The sequence below is a fragment of the Trachurus japonicus genome, chromosome 15 (genome assembly GCF_045865225.1).
Source record: "Trachurus japonicus isolate A0001 chromosome 15, Traja_1.0".
In the NCBI taxonomy this organism is placed as follows: domain Eukaryota; kingdom Metazoa; phylum Chordata; class Actinopteri; order Carangiformes; family Carangidae; genus Trachurus; species Trachurus japonicus.
The window spans coordinates 25,109,229-25,126,811 of NC_140921.1; the positions used below are offsets into that span (position 1 = coordinate 25,109,229).

At 41.6% G+C, this 17,583-nt stretch overlaps 1 long non-coding RNA gene across 2 annotated transcripts in view; it reads right to left on the reverse strand.

Annotated features, from left to right (window-relative positions):
• Nucleotides 1–9,795, reverse strand: part of LOC146973791 (uncharacterized) — a 134,558-nt gene extending 124,763 nt beyond the window's left edge. Inside the window, exon 1 of one of the 2 annotated variants that reach the window (XR_015037784.1) lies at nt 9,540–9,795. This is a non-coding gene — a long non-coding RNA (uncharacterized LOC146973791). The remainder of the gene's footprint in view (nt 1–9,539) is intronic. The other variant, XR_015037783.1, reaches the window with a different exon arrangement.
• Nucleotides 9,796–17,583: the final 7,788 nt, after the last annotated feature.

The following is a 17,583-nucleotide window of genomic DNA, read 5'->3' on the forward strand; positions in this document are numbered from 1 at the left end:
CGGCTAATTGAATATGCTCTGCCCTGCACGATATTCCTTGGCTCTAGGTCCGCAATTCAGCCCTTGAAATTGCAGATGTGTTGTGTGCATGTGTGTATGTGTGTGTGTTTGCACATGTGCCAATCCAAGTATGTGGGAATTCAAGTGCAATGAGCAAAACACTAACTCCAACTGTTCTTCTGACCTGTTTTCCATCTTAAAATAAACTGATATGTAAAAATAGATACACAGGATCGGATCATGTGGAAAAATCCTCACTCCAGCCGGAAGCTGAGCCCGACTCCATGAACTGATGGTGAGCTAGGGGGTCAACTCCCAGGTGATAGTGTGTACTGGGAGGCAAGCTGACAAATTTGCTCATGGTATGACCTTCGCAGGCACGGCGGAGCTCTGCTGATCTGGAAGTAAGCAGCTGGCTTCCTGGGAGAACGGAGGCCTCGTTGCCGGTGGAGCGGAGCTGCGAGTAACGGGGATGATTGTGCAGTCAGATCAGCTCTGCAGAGGCGAGGGTTTAGAGGCTTTAACGTGTACGCAGCACATGTAATCCCCGAGCCCCAGGGTAGAAATGTGTGCCAGTAGGATTCTCAGCAGCGATGCCATTCTGACGAGGATCGAGCAAAGATATTTTATGATAAACATTTTCACGTACTTAATTACTGTAGGATACACAAGTTTTCTTCTTCTTACTTATCACAAAGTCCAACAGTTCTTTCAGTTATCTAGAGTTTGTCCATTTGCATCTCTCAGACAAACAGCTTTGCCTTGATTCATCAAACAAAATCAGCAGGTTTAATGAGTGTGTGTGGAGGTCCTGCTACAACCACAGTGTGCAGCTCTGTGTGATAACCCCATCCTCTAATCACCCTATTAGAAGCACTATTTAGAAAATCATGAGTGTTGGATGATTAATGCTTCTTTTCTTTTATCAAAACTGAAAACCCTGAACAAGATCAGGGCACTGTGCCTATTGAAGTTCTGTGTTCTCCACCTCCTCTCTCTCCTGTCTCAACCCTTCCCTTGCCTTAGTTCACACCTCCCATAGGGAGAGTGAGGAAACCACGCATCAGCATTGCCGCATTGTGCAGGAACAAAAAGAAAAAAAAGGAAAAGAAAAAGGCTCTTTGCAAAACTGTGCTGTCTTGTAAGACATAAGCATGGGAAGAGTTAGTCATTATTTTGTGCAGAATCTGTGACAAAAGAACTACTTAGTACAGAGGGTGAATTTAGAGCAGGGCATATCCATATCACAAATACTGAGTTAAAAGCAACGCAATTTAGGTGACCTTATGTATATGGAAATCAAACTTTCAACTCACCCCAGTACTTTAAATTAATCGTGTTTCTTGTAAAAGTCTTCTTGTAAAATTCTTCCAATTTCCACCTCTTATACAACAGTATTCTTAAAATCTCGGCAATCAGCCCCCTGGTTACATTCACTTTAATGTTGTTGTGTGAAACTATGTGAGAATTAAAAATGTCTAATAGCATGAGAGTGCTGCTTGAAGCGCTGTGAATTTTACCCTCTTTAGAGTGATTAATCATTGTGAGGAGTTGATAATTTCCTTTTCAAAGCAGCATTACTTTTTCTGCCTGTAATCATATCAATCATCGCTTCTTGTCCTTGAATTAATTTTTCAGTTTTCTGACAAAGCAGTCGTTTCATGATATGTTGCGAGCGTGTGCGCAACAGATGATCTAACTCATAATTTATGCAATCAGATACATGCATGAGCTACTCAGAGGATCTTGATCTTCTAAGAGGTCGTCAGAGGAAATCAATCACATGAGAATGTGAAGAAAAAAAAAAAAAACGTGACTGATCTGATCCAATCGGATAGAATACACACGGGTTAATGTTGGTTTATTATCACGATAACATCATCCATAAGTCACTCAGCCTTTTTGAAGAAAATGTAGTCAACACATACTCTATTCCCACACTGATGTGCATGAACAAATGAATAGACAAATTAAATCAGATTATTAGATTAAAGGGAAACTGTAATCAGGATCGTATGTGCTGCTGAAGATTCTTAAAAGCGGCGTGTGATGTGGATGCTCATTTAGCTTGAAAGGAAAAGGGAAGCTGTTTAGCAAACAGAAAATTACACCTTATGAAGTCTCACAAGAGGCTATCTGAGCTAGAATAAATGAAATTTAAATTTATCTCAAGCATCTGTGTGTTGTACTGCCACAGTAGAGAAAGCCATGGTTCCAGGCATTAACTGTTTTTATGCTTTTCAGTAAGTGGCACTCATTTCAACCAGAAAAGGTCTCATTTTTTAATATTTATGTGTTGTGTACAAAAAAAAGACTGTCAACCATGAGACTGCCGTGAGACAAGCTTATTTATTCCATCACCTGTCAACTACATTTCTCTGAGCGCTTCCCTTGTGTGCCGCTTGCTTGACATACTGCAGGAAGTCTATGATATTTCCCTGTATTAGGAACCTGAGTTTAACATAGGGCGCAGCTCCGTGCTGACATGCAGAGCAGACTGATGGGTGCTGTGCTACTTTTAAATACAATTTTCTGCTGGTTTGAGGGGGTTAATTATATCTAGGTCACTGTTTTTTGATGAGATCTACCAGCAAACACAAGCAAAAAGAAAATGAAAAAAACTGCATATAAGCAACACAAAAAAGAATCTGCATGTGTGTACATATGTAGGCAACAGACACACAAACACAAATATACACGCAGTGCATAGTGAATTCACAAATCCTACATTCAGAAGCCTCCAGAGCAACTAAGCTACTGGATGGATGCCTGGAAACTAGGTCATCTAAATCCTTAAATGCAGTCTTTTTTTAAATTCCAAGTAATTCATTTAATCTCCAACATCTTGCATTTGCATTTGCATTCGTGTTCGATGCTAGGGAATATGTTGAGCAGTGAAACAAGCAAAGAGTGTCCCAGATTCCTGTCAGAGCAGAACTGGTGGCCGTGCCCCCCCAACAGTGTCACGCTGTGACAAATCCAAAAATTCTGACCAAGCAAAAATCTGATCAAAATATTACCAGTAAAGTGCAGCTCAAGTTCATATTGTACAGTACATCTAATGGAGGGTAAAAAAAAAAAAAAACATCTATTAAAGTCCACATCATCTTCTGAGTGATACAAGGCAATCCAAAAATACTCTCTGTATAAAAGACTAACAGAGCAATCTGAAGTGACACAAGTGTGTGTGACCTCTCATACTGTGGCTGTCTAACATCTCCACCTCTCCTTGGTCAGTTAATTAGGTCATTCTCAGTGGGGGTTGTTAATTCGACCCCTGATACTGTCACACTGTGTAAGATTAATACTTGCAATTGTTGGTTCTGTGTTAACCCTTTCCATCCACTTCCATGCAGCATTACATTGTACAGGACTATTCCTGTTGCATGCTCAAATTCTGGGCCCATGTATGTTCAGTCTGACCTCTGCTGTGCTGTCCTCTTGAGATTTATGTGTTGATCTGTCGTTGCTACACATAAAAATACACATGCATATTAGGCTTTGTGGGCTGTTGCTGTTTTCTTGCACTGGTGTCACCAAAATAAATTCAAGTACATGAGTAATTTTTAAAGAACGCCTCACCATGTGAGCAATTTTTAGACATTAAAGGATCTGTGGTTCTGTTTGTTGCAAGTCCAAATATAATCTGTAACATTAGGCAATGAGCTAATTAGGAGAGCCCTTTAAGCACAAGCTGTTATGGATATTCTGAGACAATAGACAGATACCCAGCAGCATCCAAATGTTTGGAAAACTTAGAACATTAAAATTTGCCCAGAGCCAACTTGAAGTGCCTTCTTAATATAAAGTACAGGCCGACTATGCCAGGGAGCACATTTGCAAACTCCCTGAAAGTGCTTAACTGGCATGAACAGCGCGGAAGGTTAATTGAAAGTGCAGACAAATCAGTTTATCGCCTTTAACCACAGTTTAGTGCAAACAAAACAAACTGTAAGCATGATTCAGCCATTAGAGAGGTAAAGCCACACACTCATTCTTCCCACACAGAAACATCTCGGCATTAAACTTCGGAGCGACAGTGGCCATTTCCCAACTTCATTAACTGGAACATCATTATGCAGATACTGTTCTGAATCCCTATCTGCAATTTGCAGACGCACCCTTGAGTGTTGCATTATTAGGTTGCTGCTCTGATTTATTCTCACTGATGCTGTAGATCAATCTAAATGATGCCTTTCATTTCATGGGTTGTTTGGAATGATGCATGTTACCGCTCTTTAATTGAGATGTTCAGCCCCTCCCTCGTGTCCCTTCCTGACATTTACTGGGGGATCCGATGAAAAGAAGAATTTGCATATCAAACACTGGTTAAACTATTATCCTGGGAAATGTTTTTCTCCCATTTAGCGCAGTTTTTTTTTCTGTTGTTTGTTTATCTATTATTTTCCGCATCATGATTATTTCATTGTTTTAAAGTGAATATGTCAGCATTGTTTACAGCATGAGGCTGGGTGACATGAAGATCGGGGATGATCTGAGGGTTGCTGTTTTGAAGTTCACTCAATAGTGTGCAACACATGTTAGGACGAGGTCACTATTTGAGTCCAAAGTCAGAGGTACAATTTAAAATCTACATCAATATCTGAAAGGACAAATTACACACTGAGAGCAAAATGACAAAAAAGAGTCTGTCGATAAACGAAAAATGGCGGATCGGCGCGTCAGTGTGTGATGGTTTGTGCATCAGTCAAATTCAAGCCAAAACAGCTAAAAAGTCAACCTTTTCTCTTACAGTAAGAATGCTCCATCACATGTGGCAACATCCCCCTCTTTTCTCCCATCACTGCCACTAGCCTTCATAAATAATTAAAGATTTAATCTGTGATATTTTCAAAGGTCAGATGCACAACAAAGAGAAAGAAATGCCAGTCCTTCCTCTACAGAAGCTCGTTTGGTAATCACTCAATACTGGGTTTTCACCTGAAACCTCCATCAAGTGGGTCAGAAGATATGACGATGTGTGGAAGGGGGAGGAGCGGAGCGGGGTGAAGAAGAAAGGGTGGGGAAGCTGCCATAACCAAACAATGTTGAATCTACCATTGTCGTAAAGACACGTCATGAATATTTCATCCTTTTGTCTGGAACTGGGCAGGACTGATGTCTAGGGGAGCCGCTGTGTCCCTGAGACCTGAGCCACTGTACTGGGTGACAACCGAGGGAGGACAGCCCCTTAGCCTGCCCACAGGTTCAGAGCCAGAGGCCACGGGCTCTGGCATGCATAAATGTCTGCTCCATGCATTAAATGGATGCGGCCTTGATGGATTTCTTCTCCTGATGCATTATCAATGAGACCCACTCTCTGCATCACAGCCCTAGTCGAGACAGAAAGGGCTCTATCTTCTATTTCCCTCTTCAGTGCTTCCCTCACCTGAGAGGCAATGGAAGTTTAAACAGACACCTCTGGGTGAGGTTTGAATCTTTAACCAGTGAGGCATTATTAAAGCACTTTAGTCTCTCGTTCTTATGTTTTGTAAGTCTGCTGTTCAAATAATAACATATCTGCCTCAAATCACAATGTGCTTTTACTTAAAGTATATAATCAAAAACTAAAAAATAAATAACTGTTAAATAAATAACACAACTGAACACAAAGGTGCAGCTGCTCTGCTGAATGTACTGTTTCCCTCTCTTTTGTTAGACGTACAGTATATTGTGCTAAAGTTGCAAACTTGTCAAGCTGAGTGAGACTTAAACTCACTGAATATGCATGAGCTCTTCAGTACTGAGTTTTTCTTTCTTTCTTTTTTATTGAAATCATATTCACATTGCGTCCACTCTGTTAGTGCAGCTCACTCATCTGCTTGTTCTTTCCATCAGATTTCAGCTCAGACCCAGCGAGGTTTCGTCTCTTTATAGCACCCCGGCAGAAAAATGGAAGACTTCACTGGAGTAAAAGTTTCCCTCCACTTCAGTGGTGCTGAGGGTAGCCTTTGCCTCTCTCACACATTTTGTCTCTCCTGCATTCACACTTCATGACTCACTTGACTCATATTCCTTTTGTGCCGTCTCCTCCATAAAGCTGGCAGAGTGGGTTGCTGTCAGACAGATATGAGAAGCTGATTGTGTTTATCTTGCAACGAGAGAGTAAAAGACTTTGATTTGATGTTGTTTGTGCATTAACAGTCAAACAAGGCATCAACAAACTGATGGAGGTTTTGTTTTCAGGTATATTATGCAATTTGTTGTTTTTTTATATACTACCGGGTTTTTTTTTTTCTTAAATCTCATTACAGTCCACCAACCGAACCTGCACCTCCACTCCACACAATCGCAGTTTCCTGTCAAACCCAATTATCTTTCCCAAGCTTCTTTTAGATTTGCTGATTTCTGAAAAGAATGCTTCTTGTTTCAGTCTTCTTTTGTGCTTATTTTAATAGGTTTTGTTACTAGAGTATACAAAGCAGTGACAGGCAGGAAAAACAAGAAGACAGAGAAGGCATCAGTGGATGCAGGCTGAGGACACAGTCGCAGTGACACCTCACCAGCAGAACATCCTGTTGTTCCTGTTCTCTCTACAAAGTCCCTCTCTCATTCTTTTCTTCGCCCATGCTTCTTCACTCCGCCTGAGCTTGTTATTTGTCATCCTGGCTCCCTGCATGTCCATCTATTGTTCTTGAGCAACATCTGACGGTATTAATTAATATAAACATGGGTCACAGTGCTGGTAAAAGCCGAGCGAGGTCAAAGATCCAATTTAAAAGAGATAAAATGTGAGATCAGAATGTGTGCATGCGAGAGACAAAGTGAGAGTGGGAATTCGTGTGAGCCTGTCTGCATAATTGTATGCCTCCCTCATTTAATACTCACCTGCTTGGTCTGAGGGGGTGTTTACTTGTCAGAGGTTGTTTTTGGTGTCCTCTGTTTGTAGCACCTACTGTTTTTAACCTCCACTCTGCCTTTGAGTTAGTATGAGTCTGTCAGGCTGCAAACATAGCTTGGCAGGCCCAAAACAGCCAGCCTTTCCATTAAACATTCATGAACTGCAGTGCAGTGGCACCAATGCAGAAAGGTCACTCAAGAATAATCGGTTTAGTCAGGTATAGCTCCGCACATCAACACGCCCGTCTATAATAAATAAATATGTTCCCTGCAGACCTGCACCTGGTAGCCTGCTCCTTTCATAATAGAAAAAGAAAATCTCATTCGTGCATGTTGCCGCTACTGAATATGTTGCTGAAGCAAATAATTCCATGCAGTCAGATTCTGCTAGAGAAAGAGATCATGTGTCTCCTGTTGGCTTCTCTGCGATGCCCCCCTGTAAAAACCTCCTCCCTATGTACAAATCCCTTAATGACCAAATTCCATCAACCTCACTGAGACCTCATCGAACCCTAACATTTCGCTTTCCAAATCCAGGTTTGTGGTTCCTGGAGTTTCACAGTCGAATGGGAGGCAAAGCCTTCAGCTATCAGGCTCCTCTCCTGTGGAACCAGCTCCTAGTTTGGGTTCAGGAGGCAGGCACCCTCTCTACATTTACGATTAGGCTTTAAACCTTCTTCTTTGATAAAGCTTATAGGGCTGTATGAGCCTGGCTCAGGTGAGCACTGAAGCAGCCCTTAGTTATGTTGCTATAGACCAATGCTGCAGGGGGAACTCCCATTAAGCATTGAACACCTCCTGTCTCTTCTTCTTCCTTCTCCTTCTCCCTCTCCCTGTCCCCATGAATTTATATCACACTATTGCATGTCATTAACTTGGTGTTTTCTCTCAAGTCGTTTGTATGTCCTCTCTCCTTCTTTTTCCCTCTGCCCTCATTCTGCAGGTGGTCTCTCTCTCTCTCTCCACACATCCCTTTCTCCTCCCTACCCCATTTCTCTGTTTTTGCAGACGGCTGTCCGCCTTGAGTCTGGTTTTGTAGTCTCCTCCTGTAAAAGTGGGCTTTTTCCTCTCCACACAAACTGATGGGTTTTTCTATATAATACTTTGAGGTCCTGACCTTACTCTGTAAAGTGAGATAATGTATGTTTTCGTTTGGCGCTTGATAAATAAAAGTGAATTGAACTGAACAATAAGTCTGTAGTCTGTATCTGAGAGATGAGGACCATGATTGTGCCATTAAAGACTCAGTTCACCCAAAACTCAACGCAACTTTTTTTTCTGTCAGAGTGTGAGAGTAATCTACCCATCTAGGTGTCTTTTTTTTTAGATACTGTCTGTTGCTCATTCTTGTTTGAAATTAGTCAAAGGTATCTGATTTTCAGCAATCGAAACAATGATGGCTACTGATAATTAAATGACTAAAGACAGGACTCTTGGAGTGTGTGTCCTACAATGAAACGTCCTCACTATAACTGCAGATGCTTTTGTTTGAGTAATCATGTAAGTAAAGAAATATCTGTGTTCACCCGAGGCAAATGGTATTGCGCCAGCATCAGCCCTGTGGCCTTGCATCTGCTTGAAAACAGTCATTGTATTTAAGGACAGTTCTCTTAAGTACACCGCAGTGGCTCTGTAAAGACAGATAGTTTAAACGGTTATTCACTTTGCATAGTGTCATTGCGGCATTAACCTTATCATTTTATCTTCGGCAGTTGCAGGTTGTTTAAAGCACACAGTGGTAGCTCAGGCCATTACAGAGTAATCACAGGGGATCTGATTCAATGGAGTGGGTAGGGCCGCTGGAAGGACCAGCAAAACAAATCACATTACACCTCAATTAACACCAGCGAGGCCTCTGGAGTCCAGTTTCATTCTCGGCAATAAAACTCTGTCTCTCACTAACACACTGTCCTCATCCAAATAGCCTAAACAGCATACATCTGATGAAATGAGAGCAAGTCTGGAGCAGACAGACCACAGAGGAGAGGCCTTTGCTACACGTGTAAAATCACAGCTTCGGCAGAGCTAGTTACAGTGCAGAGCTGCAGCGTCTCACTTGGTTAATTATGAAATGCTGCATCTGGCACAGAGGGCAGCGAGCTGATAAGTCTGCCCTGTGGAGCAGCCGGTGTCCCCATCACAAGACAAGGACAGTCCAACAGAGTGCCCACTGCACAGCTCAGGGCCAATTACCCACCTGCTTCATGACTGTGGCTCATGGGTGTCACTTCATGCTAATACCAGTCCCATAATTGCTGTTGTTTTCCCAGTTAGAGGGTTATGGAAATGAGATCTTAGCAGGTTTTAAAAGCCACTCAAATTAGACCATACAACTGATTGGCTTTGTTCGGATCGTTAGATTCAAGAGCAGGAATTACTGATAAGAGACACAGCCAAATGCTGGTATTAAATAGTCATTAAAAAAAAGACTAGAAATTTTGGAGGCATATAAATCCAATTATCTGGTAAATTAAGCTTAATTGTACCTGCTGAAACTTTGCAGCTTTGAAAGCAACATTTAATTTGCATAAGAAATAAGCAAGAATAATTCATTGTGTAAAATTAAATAATCTTATCGCCAAACTACAATAATCAACTCCAGCAACAATGTTATACCACTGTTCTAGTTGGGGTAGAATTCAAGTGGAGAACGTAGTAAATACATACAACAGTAGGAAGAGCATTTACTATTTCATTACCTGCTTTGTTATCGCTGTCACTATCTGTTTTTCACACTGGTTAAGCAGCGAGCTGGAATAACGCGTCTCCCATTAATTTCACAGTCAGTTCCAGAAGCTGCATCCTGCTCTCCCTCTCTTTGGCGTTATTTCCCTCAGGACATCACATGAGGGGTTCTGAAAGAAGGGAACAACTCAAGGTCAGAGAAATATTGTAGATGCCGCAAGGCCAAGACCTGTATTTTATTTTGCCCGTCATAACAATCCATGACAATGCTATCACTATAGAGGTGATTAACAATTGGGCTTGTTCGAAAGAGAAAAAAACATCAGTCTTTATCAAGGCTTGGTCTCACAGGGTTGCTCTCTGAAAATGTCTTGCAAATTAAATATACAGATGCTCAATAATTAAAGAGGACAGCTTTGTGTTCAGCGGCACAGTGTGGTACCAGTCTTATCAGTACGAGTAAGAGCTATGTTCGGAAAAAACATTTGTAGCCTTCCCCTAAATCCTCTGACTAATCAGTCAGTTCTATGCTTCAGCTGGTTTTAGCCTCCAAACATATTAGTGAAGATGATGATGAGTGACATGAACTTTTACATCTAGCCCTTATTAGCGAGCCTCCCTTGTCCCCCCTGCAACATTTACTATAGGAGGAGGCTTGACACATGCCCGTCAGTCACTCACCTCTCCTTTTCCCCTCCTCCTGCCTGCACACATCCCTCCCCCCTCGCCTGCAGACTCAGACAAACACGCCTGTTGCCACCGGTGTCACAGCCAGCTGCCATCACCCTCAGTGTCTCTTGTCCCTTTTTCAACAGCAGGCTGAGACTCGGCAAGGAGAACGCCTGAGTTTAATGAACCACCAAATGCTTATGTCTAATCAGTACTTTTCAATACTGGAAAATCTGTGTATTTATTGGTAGAAGGAATGATCAGAATATTGATCCAATCAACATTATCAATCACAAAATGAAGATGTAACATGACACAGCAGGAACGCCATTTCTCAAGTGTGAGCAAGAAATGGGGTGTTACTAGTCAAACTACAGGTTTTAGCACTCCAGCTTTTAGCACCAAATCAGACACAACATTCTGAAAGCTGTCACCTGATGGTGTGAATTCTTACCACTGTGGCTGTGACATGAAACCCTGTAACCCACTGACAAGTGATGTGATCGGGGGAGGAGAATGCTGCGTTGGAGCTGACATTCAAAGCCGTTCAGAAAACCTTCAACTAATTCAAACTGGTAGACTTCCTTCATACACTGAAGCCCAAACCCCAGTGTCTTTTGTGCTTTTTTTAAGTACATGCCAGGCATTTGACAAATACTGTGTTAAATGCGTCCATTTGTTTTATTGATTGCTCTTTCACAGGGGTGAAAGTGAACCATTAACTTCTTTCTTTGCTCTGAGAGTTTCCTGTATTGACCCGTTCTTGTTTGGGAATCTTCCAGAGAGGGCACTGACAGTGAGGAGACAGTAAACACAGACGAGCAGAGGCCTCGGAAAACACACAGAATTTCATCTCTGTGTGTCACCCGGTTGAATAAATAAATAAATACAAACAAACATCTATTAGGCTGCCTGATGCTTTTAAAGGAAATGTAAGGAGCGTGTGTGGCTGGCCTTTGATGAAGCCTGGGAGAACCTCACCTGCTGATACCGTCTTCCTCCTTCTAATAATGAAGCCATCCTGCTCCAGCCTCTTCTCCACATTTCAAAGATTGCAATACTTACTGGGTTTCAAGCTTATGCCCCCAGTTTGCACTACATTATACATTGCGCTTACACCCACTTTTTCGAGAAATAAAAAGGCATGAGAGTCAAGCTCTCGCCGTGTGTTGCCTCACACAAGGCAGGATAAAACCTGCAGTGCAGTGACAGGGAGTCAAAGCTCTGCATAGCTTATAGAGCTTATTAACATTCCTCTCTGACTGAAGCTGGAAGAATAACAAATATTGAATGTGACTTTTAAATACAGTAACTGTGTGATATTCCCGTTTGAGGACTGGCAGCATGTTGTAAATGAGTGGAACGGCAGTGTGTCGTAATGTGGATTGATACTCTCATAACAACTGTGCTCAACTAAGCAGGCTTTCAAAAAAAAAGCCCCTTTGGCAATCTGTCTCTCTTGCTCTTTTTTATTTCTCTTTCACTTTTCATAGTGTATTTGATAGGATGGCAGACCAGCTCAAAGCACAACTGGTCCCACTTTTCTCGTGGACTGACACACTGTGATGCATGGTGGGGGATGACTGAACATAATGAGTTGAACTGTATAAGCTTTATCATGGTTTCATATTGTGAATATTGTGCTCAGTGTCGTTTTACTGTCATGTTTTAATCAACTTCTGTTTAGCACACAATGGTGGTGTACCACATAATCAACAGGCCATTTTCCACCCTATCAAACTCTGATTATTCCATTTGGGCTCCAAAAGCCGTGCATTGATTTCATGTGTAATGTATTTTTTGGAAAGCAACCTAAAAAAAACAAAAGACAAATCAATATTTCACACTCAGAGCCACTGAGAAAATCAACACCTTTCATCATCAATCCCTCTCAGCCTATGAAAAAGCTCAGTGAGTAATTAATTCATGTCCTGCAAAAAAATAAAAACCTATTCAACTTAAAGGAAGAACAACCTCCAAAACATCCTTGTAACAATCAACTGAAAGTTTGCTTGTAAAATTCTCAGCTGTCTGCCTCAACACCAGACTGAACACTTATCACTCTGGTGAAAAGCAAATGGAATGTGAAACTTCCACATACCCATCAGACATAGATCTTGTTAACGTTCTTTCTATTGCCCTTTGTTCCAGTTTTTACCATTTCCAGGTCTGTGTATAAATTACTTATGGAACTGGACTTGCTGTTGTTGTATTATTGTACTATTGTCTCCCTAGAATCATGGATCAAACTGATTATAATATACAACACCTGCGCTGCACCTCACAAAGCACAAGTAAAAGTACAATGCTAAACATCTGAGGTGTTACTAACACCTGCCTCCACATTTATTCATTTTCTCAACACCCCAGCTCCAATAAACATCTTCCTTTTACAGCAGGAAAATAACTGTCTGTATCCCCTGTGTGTCCAAAACACAACATTTTCTCCACCCTATCTCGAACACAGCAAACTCCCATCTATTCTCCCGGACACATTTGCCCACTGTGACAATGACTTCTGAAGGGCCCGGTGCAGGAGGAAAGACCATCCGTTAAAATCAGCCCACATCAGTCCATACATCAAACACCCTGGAGAGCGGCTGGCTTCTAGGAGGCCCGGCCTTTTCCTTGCTGTCCAGCTACCTATGTGGATGGCTGACTGACAACATCAAGGAGATTTAGTGCGGCGTCTCAGCGGGCCTGGTAGGGACAATCTCAGTAGATAGGAGACAGTAATTACAGCTCGGGGGTGGGTGGGTGGGTAGGGGGACACACTGGGACTCTGTAGCCTTGCAGAGATTCGATGTCATGAGGCCAATAGATTCTTGGGTGCCTGGAACAAATGGTTGCCTCAGTTGTCAGAGCAGAAAAAGAGCTACAGATATGGGCAAATTTGACTTCAGAGGAGGTGATTTACTGGTTTAGCTGTCTGCTTAGTGACATAATTCTGCCCAGATGGGAATATTAAGACTTTGAGTTCAAATTCTGACTTATGTATGAGAAATTCAACATTAGTAATGCTTCAGCAAAGCCAATTTCACTTAAACTATGCTAATATGTGGGACTATGCTAATAACCCAAGCTTCCTATATTATTTCTGTGGCAAATAAATATTTCAGATCCTCTCAAGGTATTAATAATCAGCTTTTATGATCAGGGCAGTGCAATAATGCTTAAACAGCAAGTCGATGAACAATGGACATATAAATGCAGGACATGCCCCCAGAAGATATTTTCTCTAGCCATTCGGTGACTCATTCACAAAATCTGCAGGACTTAATTAGAGTCGCAGGCAATAAAGTTCTGACCGAACCTACCGAGACATTCATTCACAGCAAGCTCCACACTGCAGTATCATCCGTTTCTAAATCTTCTTGCTTCATCTTTATTCTCCACCACCGCCATCACTCTGTTTTAACCAACAACTCTGTCATTCTCCTCTGTCATTCTGTCGCTCCCTCTTACTTTAACCTTTCAAGCCACTCTCTCTATAAATATCTGTCTGTGAGTCTGTTTTCCCCCCCTGCTCCCGCTTCTGAGGAGAGCAGGGGAATCTTCCATCCCCTGTGGATGTGAACACCCACTCAAGGTTAGGAGTGCTGCAGCTCCGGGAGCTAACAGACCAGGGTTTCTGCTGCCACACAGCACAGGGCTAACTCAAGACATTTGTCGAGTCCACAGCATTAATAGCCCACACTGTCAAACACAAACTCACTTATCTGATAAAAGAACCTCAAGCTTAATTGAATTTTACGGTCTGTAAGGTTCTAATACAAAGCGATGTTTCAGTGTGTTCCTTCTTCCCCCAAAATAATACAGCAAAACACAATTAAAGTTTTATAACCTATTTAGCTGAATGAAAAATACTTTCTGTATTCTTATCCACAGCAAAGCAAAAAACAACAATTCAAGCATTTTATCCATGAACCTTTTATGATTCTTTCATTTCTCTCGGTGGTCCAGAACCACCATTTTATCTTGTCCTCCTGGCAGCCAACACACAAACAAAATATACGTCCCTATCACACTCCTGCCAGTCCAACATCCAAATGTAAGGAAGCAAAGCTTATTCTGCTTGTAAGTCTCACACACTAAGATATTTGAAAAGGGGCTTAAATGTAGAATGTAAATTCAAGATAGCACAGCAGATACAAAATTCAATATTCCTTTTTTTAATGTTTCTTCTTAATGCCGTCTGATGTGGGTATTAAAATGAGGTCAGCCAGGCCTGACGAAGAAATTACATGATTTAATGGCACCCCAGGGGAAGTTTAAATATAGCTCTGCATTACAACTGGCCTCCAACAGCACAGCATGACATGAGTTCATCCATAAACACTTAAATCCTGGATGGGTTTCACTCTAAGCACAAGTACTACAGTGAGCAAATACCACAAGTCAGAGAGGACATGTCTGTTTTTCTGAGGCAAACCGATTTGCTTATAATGAAATATCTCAAGCAAAACATGGGTGAGGTGTAATAGGAACTTGGGACCATTTGTTTAATTGTTGACCAAGTTGCTGCACCCTGCACTGCCAGCAGGTGGAGGGACAACCCACACCTACTCATCAAAAGGTTTTTATTGGTGCGATCATTCTGTTTTATGAACACATACAACTTTATTAAATAAAATCCAAACACAGATATATTCATGAGAGATAAAGCTCGACAAGAAAAAAAAAAAAAAAACGTCCAGCCCAGCAAAATTGTGAATCCAAGTTTCAAAAATGTGAAAACCTGATCAAATATAGATTAGTATTCATCATGTATTTAACTAAAGTCCATTTTACACGACACTCACATGAAAGCAATGTAGATGGAGACGTCCCACTGGGAGCTGCGGGCAGCTTATTCCCTATATAAACTGTTCACCATTCATCTGTATTCAAGGTAGGAAATCTCTTTCATGAAGGCTTCAAAATAAATTCCCTCATCATAGCTTAAAAGGGAAACTGCATCTAATAACATCAAATGCAGAGGAGCAAAGCTAAGGTAAGCAATACAAAGATCAATCCTATTAAGAAATTAAAACATCAATCAATATCAAGCATGATACATTTAAGCAAAGAAATTAAGTCAGATGTTCAGTCGCACTGAGAAACATTAAAGATGCTTGCTGAAGTGTAAAATGGAGAATTTCCCTGCAGAGACAAGCCTAATTTTGGGATCCTCCTCAAAGACTGATCAACTTTAGTTAATCTCACAATGGCAGTTTGTTCTGACACAAGGTAAAGTATGACTTCAAGCTCCGTGCTGCAAATGTCAAATGGTAAGTCATAATTGCCTAAATATGGTAAATCAATACACGATTTGACAACAAAAAAAAACATTTGTGAAACCAGAATGAACAGTGGTATCCAGATTGACATAGCTAATGAAGCCTGGCAGATGTAGGTTACATCTGGTCCCACCGGTAGAAAGCAATCCTGCAGTGAAGGCAGGGAGGCACCAGGCGCTGTGACAGCTCCATTCAAGACTCCAAGCTGAGCTAAGAGGAGGTGAGAGCTGTGAATACCTTTAATTAACTAAGACTGCAGTATGCTACCCTCCATTCAATCATTCTCTCTGTAGCAGTCAGATGCAGGCCGACTAATCCAGATTCATGGTTCATAACATTTTCTCTCTGCTTCACTCAAACTGCAATACGCATGTCTTCCCCGCTCTCCTCAGTACCGCCAGCCTTCCTAGTTTACCCTCATTCAAGTGTCAGCCTGCCCTCCCCCTCCCTGCCAGACATGGGTCTTGAGTTATTAGACAACACCAACCCTCATCAGTTAGTGTGAACTGAAGGCAGCTCTGAAGTGATGGCAGATGACACATGTCATCCCACGAGGCCTGAGTGTTTTCAGCCAAAACATCACACAATGCATTCAAAGAAGGCCTGTTTCTACCAGCTTTGCAATTTAAATGAAGACTTAAGACCTCTAGACACATGTCAAAGAGACAGCACAATTTCCGATTGTGGTGGGTTGGAAAAGGAGGAAATGATGTCTGTCAAACCGTGAATAGTTGTGAAGGGTAGTGGTCTCGTACCTATAGTGATAAATGATTTGCGTTAAAATGACATGGAGACGGAGGGATGGATGAAATGTCCCATACTGCAGTTCTTGAGTCAAATGTGCACCCTTTTCCAACACACACAGACCAGCAGAACAGCCCAACAGAAACTAAGTAGGGAGTGTAGGCTGTAGCAGACGCTGTCGTCCAAAACAACTCGTAATCTCCCAGCATAATGTTCAGACATGCGCTTGCATTCCAAACTCCAACCTCCCCCAAACATTATTCCCTATCATATCCGCTTCTCAAATTCTATTTGTGCAAAGTCGCTCTAAGACAAGCCCTCCAAAACTGCAATAGGTCAATGTCAATATGTAAAACCCTCATTACACTAACAGCCACATTGCAGAGCATACTCCGATTTACTGTGCAACCACAAACGAAGTGCACCAGACCACTGAATAGGCGTTGACCTTTTACTAACAAACAATCTCTTTGTGTTTGCCCAGAGGGGAAAATTTCAACAATGCATCTGACACCAAGTTGTCAACAGCCTGCATGTAGAAGTAAGTTTACAAGTCTATTTTGATTTGACCTATGCCAATAACAGTGTGTCTGATTTATGACATTTCAGTATATCATCAACTACAGAGACTACCTGCAGCAACTGCAAATTGTGCACACTTTTTTGCTTTAAAACAGGAGTGTCTCTGTGGAAAGACAATACCAGAGGGTGTGTTCAGACTAGCCAGACAATGACACATACTACTGCTTAAAGGTGTAATGTGAAACATAATCTATTTGACTGCCTATACACGTGGGAATTAATATTGTGTTTTGACTTACTGCATTTTGGACTCCAGTGCAGCATGCTGAACATGGCATGGGTTCAAGCCCCCACAGTGGTCCTGGGGACTCCTTGAACCAGATATTGACACCCTCTCAACTCCAGATGTAGCTCAGCCTGACCTCTGACCTGTGTGTGCACAAAGACAAGTTCTGCATCAAGGACAAAAGAAGTTAAATCATTAAATCATACAGCTCAATTTTCATCAGTTTATGACATGAAACATGCACACTAGTGATGATGTATTATAGTGTGTACTGCTGCTACTGAATCATTGCTGGGCTCAGGTTAACTATATTTGAAGATAAGGCTGCAATAAATCACATCCACAGAGAAGTTATGAGCTCAGTAGGTGCTCCACACTAACCAACCATTCTTTGTTTTAGAGGTCTGATCGTAAATAGTTGAGCAAATGACTATATGACCTTCTACATTCAGATGAATTTTAACAGCAGTGTAAACATACTCACTCACGTACAAGAAAAACAACACAACAAAAAATGTTGTGCTCAAAGGAAAAGTAATCTTTATACGTATGTATAGC